Here is a 9,737-nt window from a genome sequence, read left to right as displayed (position 1 = left end):
TATGAAGGCGGAAAAACTTAAAAGTAATGAAAAAGTGGTAAAGGTAGTGAAAAGGCATATTATACATACGCGCGATGTGTTTACATGGCGACGCCATCGCGATGTGAGCAGCGTTGCCAACGATCCGGTTAGCGGTGTTAAGCTAGGTTAGCGATGGAACGCTTAGTTAGCCAGTAGCCCACGCATGTGAGACCAGGTCCACCACGCGTGGTTATTTTTTTTTTAGAACACGCACCTTTACCCAAAGGCTTTTGTGAAGGTTTGGGTTCTCCTTCCATAAGTCCATACCGCTTTTCCCCATTTCCATTTTTTTAAGACTTTCGAGATGGGCTGTGGCGCCTTTACCTAATACTATCAATACATCACCCCATCACTTATCTCCCCTCCTCTATTCTTACTCCTCTTTTTTTCATCTTCCTCCACTCCCACTCCCCCTTCAGCATCCCCCTTCCTCCCATCACCTGCCCCATAAACCGTTCATTGCGCCATTATTCGCGGAAGCCCCTTAGTGATGGTCTTGAGATTAGTACCCATTGATCTTGGGGCCTTGAGTCATTTCCTCGGAGGCTGATGGCGGGATTAGTATGTGCGAAGGAGATGAGAGACAGACAGACAGACAGACAGAGAGACAGACAGACAGACAGACAGACAGACAGACAGACAGACAGACAGACAGACAGACAATCAGACAGTCAGACAAACAGAAAGACTGGGATAGACGGGGATAGAGGAAGAAAGAGAGCAGGAAAGCACTAAAGAACAAGGTAGGGAGAGAATAAATAAATAAATAGAGAAAAAAGAAAAAAAGAAGGAAAGACAGACAGACAGAAGCACAAATAGACGGACAGACAAACAGACAATGACAGATAAAGAAAGACAGCAAGCAAGCAAACAAACAAGCAAACAAGAAGGAACGAACGAAAAAGAAAAACAAAGATAAGAAGAGAAAGAATAAAGAAAGAAAAAAAAAGAAGGGAAGAAAAAAAAACAACGAACGAGAAAGAAAAAAAGAAAGACAAAGATCACGTTAAAGACTTAAAAGCTTATGAGAAAGATAGTTTAGTAAAGAAAAACTCAAAATGATGTGTCAAAAAAGAAAGAAGATAAGCTATTAACATATAAGTGAAAAAATTAGGAGGTGAGAGTAATTGAATGTTAGTAAAGATGAGAGGTAATAAGATAGAGATAAAGAAGAGGAGGAGGAGGAGGAGGAGGAAGGGGAGGAGGAAACTGACGAGAGAGGGACCATGTAAGAAAATGATGGGATGGGCGAAATGGAGGAGCAGTGAAATATGTGATGGGAAAGAGATAGAGAGAAGGAGGGAGAGAGAGGGAAGGAGAGAAGGAGGGAGGAAGAAGTTAATAGGGAGGGAGAACGGATGGGTTTGGTAGGAAGAGGAAGGGAAGGAGTGGGGGAGGGAAGAGTGATGGAAGGGGAATGGAGGAATGCTGGGGAGGAAATGGAGGAGTTGATGGAAGGCGGTGGACCTTTCCATAACAAGTACTCAACGTGTTATGGAGGTACAGGAAGGAGGGAGGGAGGGAGTTAGGTGGGTGGGTAGGTTCTGTAGGTTAGAAGGTAAGGAGATAGAGAGTAAAGAAAGGAGGAAAGGAAAGAAAGAAGGAAGGGAGGGCGGTAGGAAGGAAAGAAGAAAGGAAGGAAGGAAGGATAGAAAGAATGAATGAATGAAGGCTAGAAGTGAGTAAGTAGGGAAGGAAGGAAGGAAGGATAGAAAGAATGAATGAATGAAGGCTAAAAGCGAGTAAGGAAGGTAGAAAGAGGGAAGGAAGGAAGGAAAGAAAGGAAGGAAGGGAAGGAAAGAAGGAAGATAGAAGCAAAGAAAGGATGAAAGTAAGGAAGATAATAAAATGTGAACGAAAGGAAGGTAGGGAGGGAGAGAAAAACGGAGATGTAGGAGGGACGGAATGAAAAGAGGGAGTGGAAAGTGGTCAGTGATGTCGCTTTTGTTGTTGTTATTGTTAGTGTTGATATATTGTTGACACATTTCACTCGTTTTCCATTTCTTTGCTATACTTTCATCCATTCCTTTCGTACTGACCTCAACACCGTCCCACACACACCAGCAGTATCGGAAAAAATATAGTCTTTTTTATTTTGTTTCATATATATTGATCTTCTTCGTTCGATTATAAATAAGTTGTTGCCGGTCATAAGTAATAACAGATTTTTAGGTCACTTTCAGTAACGTAATTAGTTCTGTTTTAATCGGTTCAACGTACTACGAGGGATGTCAACAGTTCAGTACTAAAAATAATATAAAAAGCAGATAGACTGATACAAACATACAAATATATAATACTATTTTAAGCCAATCTTTTTTTTAGCTCTCAACCCCCTCACGCACACACGCACATACATACACACACACACACACACACACACACACACACACACACACACACACACTGACTAGCAATTCACTCGGGTCAAGGGCTCATGAATCACCAGCTGTCGGCGATACATTCTCTCTCTCTCTCTCTCTCTCTCTCTCTCTCTCTCTCTCTCTCTCTCTCTCTCTCTCTCTCTCTCTGTGTGTGTGTGTGTGTGTGTGTGTGTGTGTGTGTGCGTGTGTGTGTGTTATTTTCGGTTTTCCTATTTTTTTACCGTTGTAAGTGACCCGCGTGAATGGTACGGATCTGTTGAGAATAAAGGGGAAAGGTGTGTGACCGTGACAAAACCATAGAATTCCCTATTTGATTTTTGTATGAGTATTTTTTTATTCAGTTTCATATGAAGGGATCTTGCTAAATAATAAGACTATTAGGGTTATTTTTATGTTAGGCTCAAAGTAAAGCGCCGGAATTGTTTCATGATGGGGCCTGTTGGTCGGACCTATCCCGTTAGTGGCGCAGGTAATTGCTTTTATAGTGACGTCATTCTTGCTTGGCTTATGTTGCTCCCCGAAGAGAGTTTAGCTTGAGTCCGGGTTGATAGGTGGTCATCAGAACAGCACTGATTGCATTATTTGCATTATTGTTTGTTGTATATATTTTGGTGTGTTGTGTATTTCATCAAGATATGTTCTGCTATTATTTGCGTTCTAAGTTTAATTGGTAGTTTCTCATATTGTGCGTTTTATTATTTAACTCGTTTTTTTTTTTTTTTTTATCCGAGGAAGCGTGATGCACTTGTCTTGTCCACTCTGTTGTTGTGAATCTTTTGTGCCTCTTTTAATCCGGTAGCAGCAGGGATCATGTTTCTTAATGGTCCCTCTAAACGAGAAAAATGAGAAAAAATCATCACTCACACAAACCATTTCAAAATATATATCTAAGCATTTGTGATCAGTTATGTATCATCTATTTTGGGGAAGTTTATATCATGGCACAAATTTGGCCCGTCACTGCTACACGGTACAGCCACAAATTTGGCCCGTCGCTGCTACACGGTAAAGCCACAAATTTGGCCCGTCACTGCTACACGGTAAAGCCACAAATTTGGCCCGTCGCTGCTACACGGTAAAGCCACAAATTTGGCCCGTCGCTGCTACACGGTACAGCCACAAATTTGGCCTGTCGCTGCTACACAGTAAAGCCACAAATTTGGCCCGTCGCTGCTACACGGTAAAGCCACAAATTTGGCCCGTCGCTGCTACACGGTAAAGCCACAAATTTGGCCCGTCGCTGCTACACGGTAAAGCCACAAATTTGGCCCGTCGCTGCTACACGGTAAAGCCACAAATTTGGCCTGTCGCTGCTACACGGTAAAGCCACAAATTTGGCCTGTCGCTGCTACACTGTAAAGCCACAAATTTGGCCCGTCGCTGCTACACGGTAAAGCCACAAATTTGGCCCGTCGCTGCTATACGGTAAAGCCACAAATTTGGCCCGTCGCTGCTACACGGTAAAGCCACAAATTTGGCCTGTCGCTGCTACACGGTAAAGCCACAAATTTGGCCCGTCGCTGCAACAGGGTTAAATCTTTCATCAATTTCATCCACTCCGTCAAAACAGAGCCCACCAGATAGCAGTAGCTTCGCCATGGCTGCCAGGACGCGCTCCGACACGCTATTCCCTAATCATGAGTTGTGACGCTTTCCCTGGACACATGTTTTCGGCCACCGGGATATGGAATGCAATCAAATGCGCTTTTTCCATCAACACGTTAAAAATGATTAATGATTATCGAAAAAAAATAATGACCTAGCTACCCACGTTATGTTGTTAAAAAAACGGGATGTGTAGATAGTTAACATTTTCTTTGACACACGAGATAGAGATAGTAAGTAGATATATAGATAGATAAATATATAGAGATAGAGAGAGACAGACATGGATATATAGATAAATAGATAGATTGATAAATAGATAGATAGACAGAATAATAGTTAGATACATATAGATAGATAAAAAGATAGAAATGCATATATAGACAGATAGACAGATGGATAGATTAATAGATAGATAGATGGAGTGTTAGGCATACATACATACATACAGACAGACAGACAGACAGACAGAGTAGACGCAAGACAATACCACCTGGCTGTAAAGTGAACCTGCCTTCTATTTAACTAACGAATCACTTATGTACTTTTCCTTTGTCTTAGCACGACCTAGACATTTCCTATTCATTAAACGCATAAAAAGGAGAGAAAAAACAGCCGGGTATCCCCTCAACCGTTAATTATTTCCAGGTTACGTTTTCTTTTCCCTCTCGTAAAGTTTGAGCAAGTACTCTTTACCTCCCTTTTTATTTTTATTTTTACTGCCGTCCCTGTTTGCTCGGTCTCGTAATCTCTAGTTTTTTTCCCTCTCTTAAACTCTCCTTTTTTATCTTGCTCATGTAACCAGTTCTCAACGTTTCTTTGTTGTGTGCGTGTGTTTTTTTTTTTCCACTCTTTCCTTTTTTCTTTTTCGTATTTGTCCACTTTTTTCAACTTGCCTGGTTTCGTATTCTACTGTTTTATCCTCAGCTCTTTTTTTTATCAGAACTAACTCTCAACCTTTTTTTTGTATGGTCCCTTTTAATTCCTTTCTGCCTTGCCTTTTCTCCCAATTGTCTACATTTTCACTTTGTCTTGTTTCGTAACGTTTCTTTTTTCTAATCTTCAAATCTACTTTTTATGCCACTCTTTACTTTTGTCTATTATGGGAGCGGTGAGTAGCAGGCTTTTTTTTTCTCTGCACTCTTTTCGTTGCCCTTGAGTCGTCTCCTTTGCTGGAAAAAAAGCACATTGAAGTACCTCATAATTTTTATTTTATTTCTATGCCCCCTTTTTAAACATTCTCTAGCTTTGCCTTTTCCTTATTTGTCCACTTTTTCAACTTTCCTCGTTTCGTAATCTCTTTCTTTTTTCAATCTTCATTTTTACTTTTTTGTGCTCGTTGAATTACCTCTCAATTTTTATTCTATTTGTGTTTCCTTTTTCTCCTCTCCAGCTTTTTCTCTTCCTTATTTGTCCACTTTTTCAAGTTGCCTCGTTTCGTAATCTGTATCTTTTATCATCAGCACTACTTTTTTTTGTTGCTTATAACCATACTCATTTTTTTTTCTATATATGTATCCTCCCTTTTTCTCCTCCTTTACTTCATTTGTCTGTATTTTCAGCCTGCTTGGTTTCGTAATCTGCTTTAATTTTTCTCCTCTAGCTTTTTTTTATGCTCATTGAACTACCTCTCAACTTTTACTTTTTTGTGTCCTTCCTTTTTAGCTTTGCCTTTCCTCCATTTGTCTACTTTTTCGCCTAGCTCGGTTTTGTAATCTTCTTTTATTTTTCTCCTCTTGAGCTCAATTTTTTATGCTCACTCAACTACCTCTCAATTTTTATTCTATGTCTATGCTTCCTTTTTCTCCTTTTTAGCTTTGCCTTTCCTCCATTTCTCTACCTTTTTTTCAGATTTTTGCTCATTCAACTACCTCCCAACTTTTATTTTCTTTGTTTACTTCTTTTTATCCCTCTTTTAAGGCTCTTTAGCTTTTCCTTTCCCCGAACTGTCTACTTCAATATTTTTGTGTGGGGTAGTCTCCTCTTTTTTCCCTCTTCAGCTCTACCTTTTTCAGATTTGACCGTTCCTCAGGTCTTTTTTTTTCTCTCTCCCCCGTTTTTTCTCTCCTCAAGGCTCTCTTCTTTTCAAACTTTTACTCCGTGGCATTTTCTCAGCAGCCCCTTCTCGAATTTTATGCCTCAAAAACCACTTGTTCCACTCGTTTTACTGTATTTTTTCCATATATACATGTTTTGTTTTCTACTTTCTTTTTAGTTTGTGTGTTTTTTTATTTAGTTTGTGTCTTATGTATTTATTTGATTATTTATATTCATTTGTTATATATTTTTTGACAGTATTATGCCTTTTCTACTTCTTCCTGCTCCTCCTCCTTCTACTCTTTTTCTTCTTTCTCGTCCTTCTCTTCCTCGTCCTCCTCTTCTTCCTCGTCATTCTCCTCCTCCTCCTATAGTAGACAAAGCCGGCTGGTGATGTTGATGGTGTTGATAGTGGTGGTGTTAATGGTGCGTGGTGGTGATGATGGTATTGATGATGTTGCTGGTGTTTGTCGCGCTACTGATTGTGGAGTTGTTGTTGGTAGTGGTGACAGTGATGGTGGTGGTGGTGATGGTGTTGATAGGGATGACGTTGATGGTGATGATGGAAAAAGTGGTGGTGAGTGATAAAGAACTAACCTGCCATCTATATCGTGGTGGTGGTGGTGGTGGTGACAAAGATTGCGTTGCTGAAGATGATGGGAATGGTGGTTGTGGTGGTTGGGGAGGATAAAGAACTAAGCAACCAAGTACAGCGCGGTGGAGGTGATGGTGGTTGTGGTGGTGGAGAATTTTTAAGCCAGATTTATGCAGCGTCCGCGCCAAAACTTCCATCAGAAAGTGATTTTGTAACCATAAATTCGGATTCTTCTCGCCTATCCTCCTCCTCCTCCTCCTCCTCCTCCTCCTCCTCTCCCTCTTTTCTCCCTGCTCCTAACCCCTCTCCCCCATCCCTCCCTTATGTCTACTTCTACTCCATTACTTCTTTTCACCGTACTAAAAATTTTGCCTCTTTCTACAACTACGTTTTATTTATTTATTTTTTTGGTTTATTGTTTTCTTAAGTAATCATGTTCATATTTCGACTTTTTTTCCGTTTTTCATTGTCTGTCTATTTGTATTTCCTTCCTCTCCTCCTCCTCCTCTTCTTCTTGTGAGGCCATCATCACCTCGCTTAATGTAAATATTATGTTTATATTATGTTTATTATTTTGTTCCCTGAGAGAGTTAATGACATCCGCTTCCTGGTTTTTCTCTTCTTCCTTCTCCTCTTATTCCTCGTTCTCTTCCTGCAACTCTTACTTTTCCTTCCCGTGCCTTGTTCTTCTCCTCTTCCTCGATCTTTTTCTCTATTCTTGTGTCTTATTCATGTTCCATTCTTTTACCTTCCATTTACGAGTATTATGTTCATTCGGCCCAACCAAATCGAAGTAGTCAGTCGTTTTTATTTCCTCTTGATGGCAAAACTCTCATTATTCCTTTATATTGTTTTCTATTTTATGCATTTTTGTCTCTTCATTCTCCCATTCTTTACCTTCCCTATTCTTCTGATGGTAGTTTTCCCATTATTCATTTACATGCTTTTGTTTTTATATCTGCTCCTCGTTTGTGTTACCTCTTTGTTTTCTCCTTTTACCCTTCTTTTACTTCATTGCTCCTCTGCTTCTCTGCCTTTTTCGTCTTTCTGATGTCTTCCGCAAACTACCATTTCTTTCTCTTGCTCCATTACCCTCATACATTTTTCATCGCATTTCCGGGTCGCCAAGAAATCACGAGACTCATGCGGTGGGTCGATGGCTCTCTTCGTCTTTCCGCACCTAATCACCTCCATTATTGGACTGTGTAACCCGCCAGCGACCCTTTATCTTTTCCATGTATTGCCGGTTTCAGAGTTTTCTTTCCAGTCTTGAATTTTCCTCCGTTCATTTATACTTCTTACCCTCTATCTTTTTTTTGGGGGGTTAGTGCAATTTTTTTCATCTTTCTTCTTTCTCATCTTCAACCTCTTTACTGTTTTTATTTTCTTAGTTTCGTTTTTGTCTGTCTGTAATTTCTTTTTCTCTTCCTTTTTATCTTTTTATCGTTCATATATTTCTGCTTTTTTTTCACTTGTTCTTTATGTCTATGCCTTTTTTTCAATTTTTTATCTTCCACCTTTTTTTATTATTTTCCTTGATTTCTTTTTACTTGTCTGTTATTTCTTTTTCCTTCTTCTTATCCTTCTTTTCTCGTTCATATATTCCTCCTTTTTTTCCTTCACTCGTTCTTTACATCACTGCCTTTTTTTATATTTTTCATCTTCCTCTTCTTTATTGTTTTTTCCTTGGTATCGTTTTACTCGTCTGTTATTTCTTTTTCCTTCTCCTTCTCCTTCTTTTCTCGTTCATATATTCTTCCTTTTTTTCCTTCACTCATTATTTACATCACTGTCCTTTTTTCTATTTTTCATCTTCCACCTTTTTTATTGTTTTTCCTTGGTTTCGTTTTACTGTTTGTCTATAATTTCTTCCTTCGCGCTAACCTTTTCTCCTTCTTTTATTCGTGCTTTCATCCTTAACACATTTCTTTTTTATATTCATCCTTCACATTTTCAACCCTTAAATCCTTCCTTCTTTTATCACATTCTGCCTTCACTCACCCATTTGATCCTATCCTCCATCCTTCCTTCTTTCTTTTCCTTCTCTCTTTTTCCTCCCTCTCATTTTGTCTTTTCTTTTATTCCACTCTATTCTATTTCTATTTTTTTTGTCGAACCTTCCTTTGAAACTTGCTACCTTCGTCACCCCTTTATGTACTCCCTTTACGTCTCATCATCTTCCCACCTTCCTTAACCCGTTGGCTCTACCTTTCCTCCCATTCCATTTTCCTTTCTCCCTGGCGACTTAGCTGGGGGGGTGGGGGGGTACCCTAAGCTGCCTCCTTTGCTGTAAAAAACAACGTAAAAACTGTGTAAAGATCCCGGGTGACAAGTAAATTAGATAAACTTCCCTATTTACATTATAATAAAAGCAGATTTTTTGGCCACTTTACTCTATTCAGGAGCAGTAAGTAGCGGGCTTTTTTTTTCATTATTGTTTTTTTCTTTTTTTACGCCCTTGCACTGTCTCCTCTGCTGTAAAAAAAAAAAAAAAAAAGATAAAATGGATGAGTTGAGGTTGCTTACTCTTTTGCAAATTTCAGTTGCAAAAAAAGCTTGACTCGGGATGGATTAAATTTTTTCCCGAGGATCAACGGCGAAATGAGACCGGGTGACAAGGAAAGAAGATGAACTCTGCCATTTAATTTACACTAAAATGAGATAATGACAGAGGATGAGTCCAGGTGACTTATTTTTTTATCGAGCATCAGGTAAAATGACTGTGACCCAAGGAAGGTGAACATGGCCTCCCTCCCTCCCCCACTCCCTCCCTCCCTCCGGCTCTTGAATAGGCTCTTAAGGCACTAGTTGTTTGGCTGATGATGGCGCGAGGCGTGTGATGGGGAGGCAAGTGGCGCCCTTACTCGAGATCACGGCGATTCCTGCGGTTAGTGGTGGTGTAAAGTTTGTTAGGTCATTCCCGGCAGACGAAGGAGTTGGGGGGGAGGGGATGATGGGCTGGAGGTGGAGGGGGCGAAGAGGTGCCTGGTGGTGGTGGTGGTGGTGGTTATGAGGAGGTGATGGTGTTATGGTTTTATGGTTACTCTCCTTAACAAACAGTGAGGGATGACTTTATTATTTCAGTCTCCTGTCTG

This window comes from Eriocheir sinensis, chromosome 1 (assembly GCF_024679095.1).
Source record: "Eriocheir sinensis breed Jianghai 21 chromosome 1, ASM2467909v1, whole genome shotgun sequence".
Taxonomy (NCBI): Eukaryota; Metazoa; Arthropoda; class Malacostraca; order Decapoda; family Varunidae; genus Eriocheir; species Eriocheir sinensis.
The sequence above is the reverse complement of the archived record's forward strand: the minus strand, read 5'-3'. Positions refer to the sequence as shown.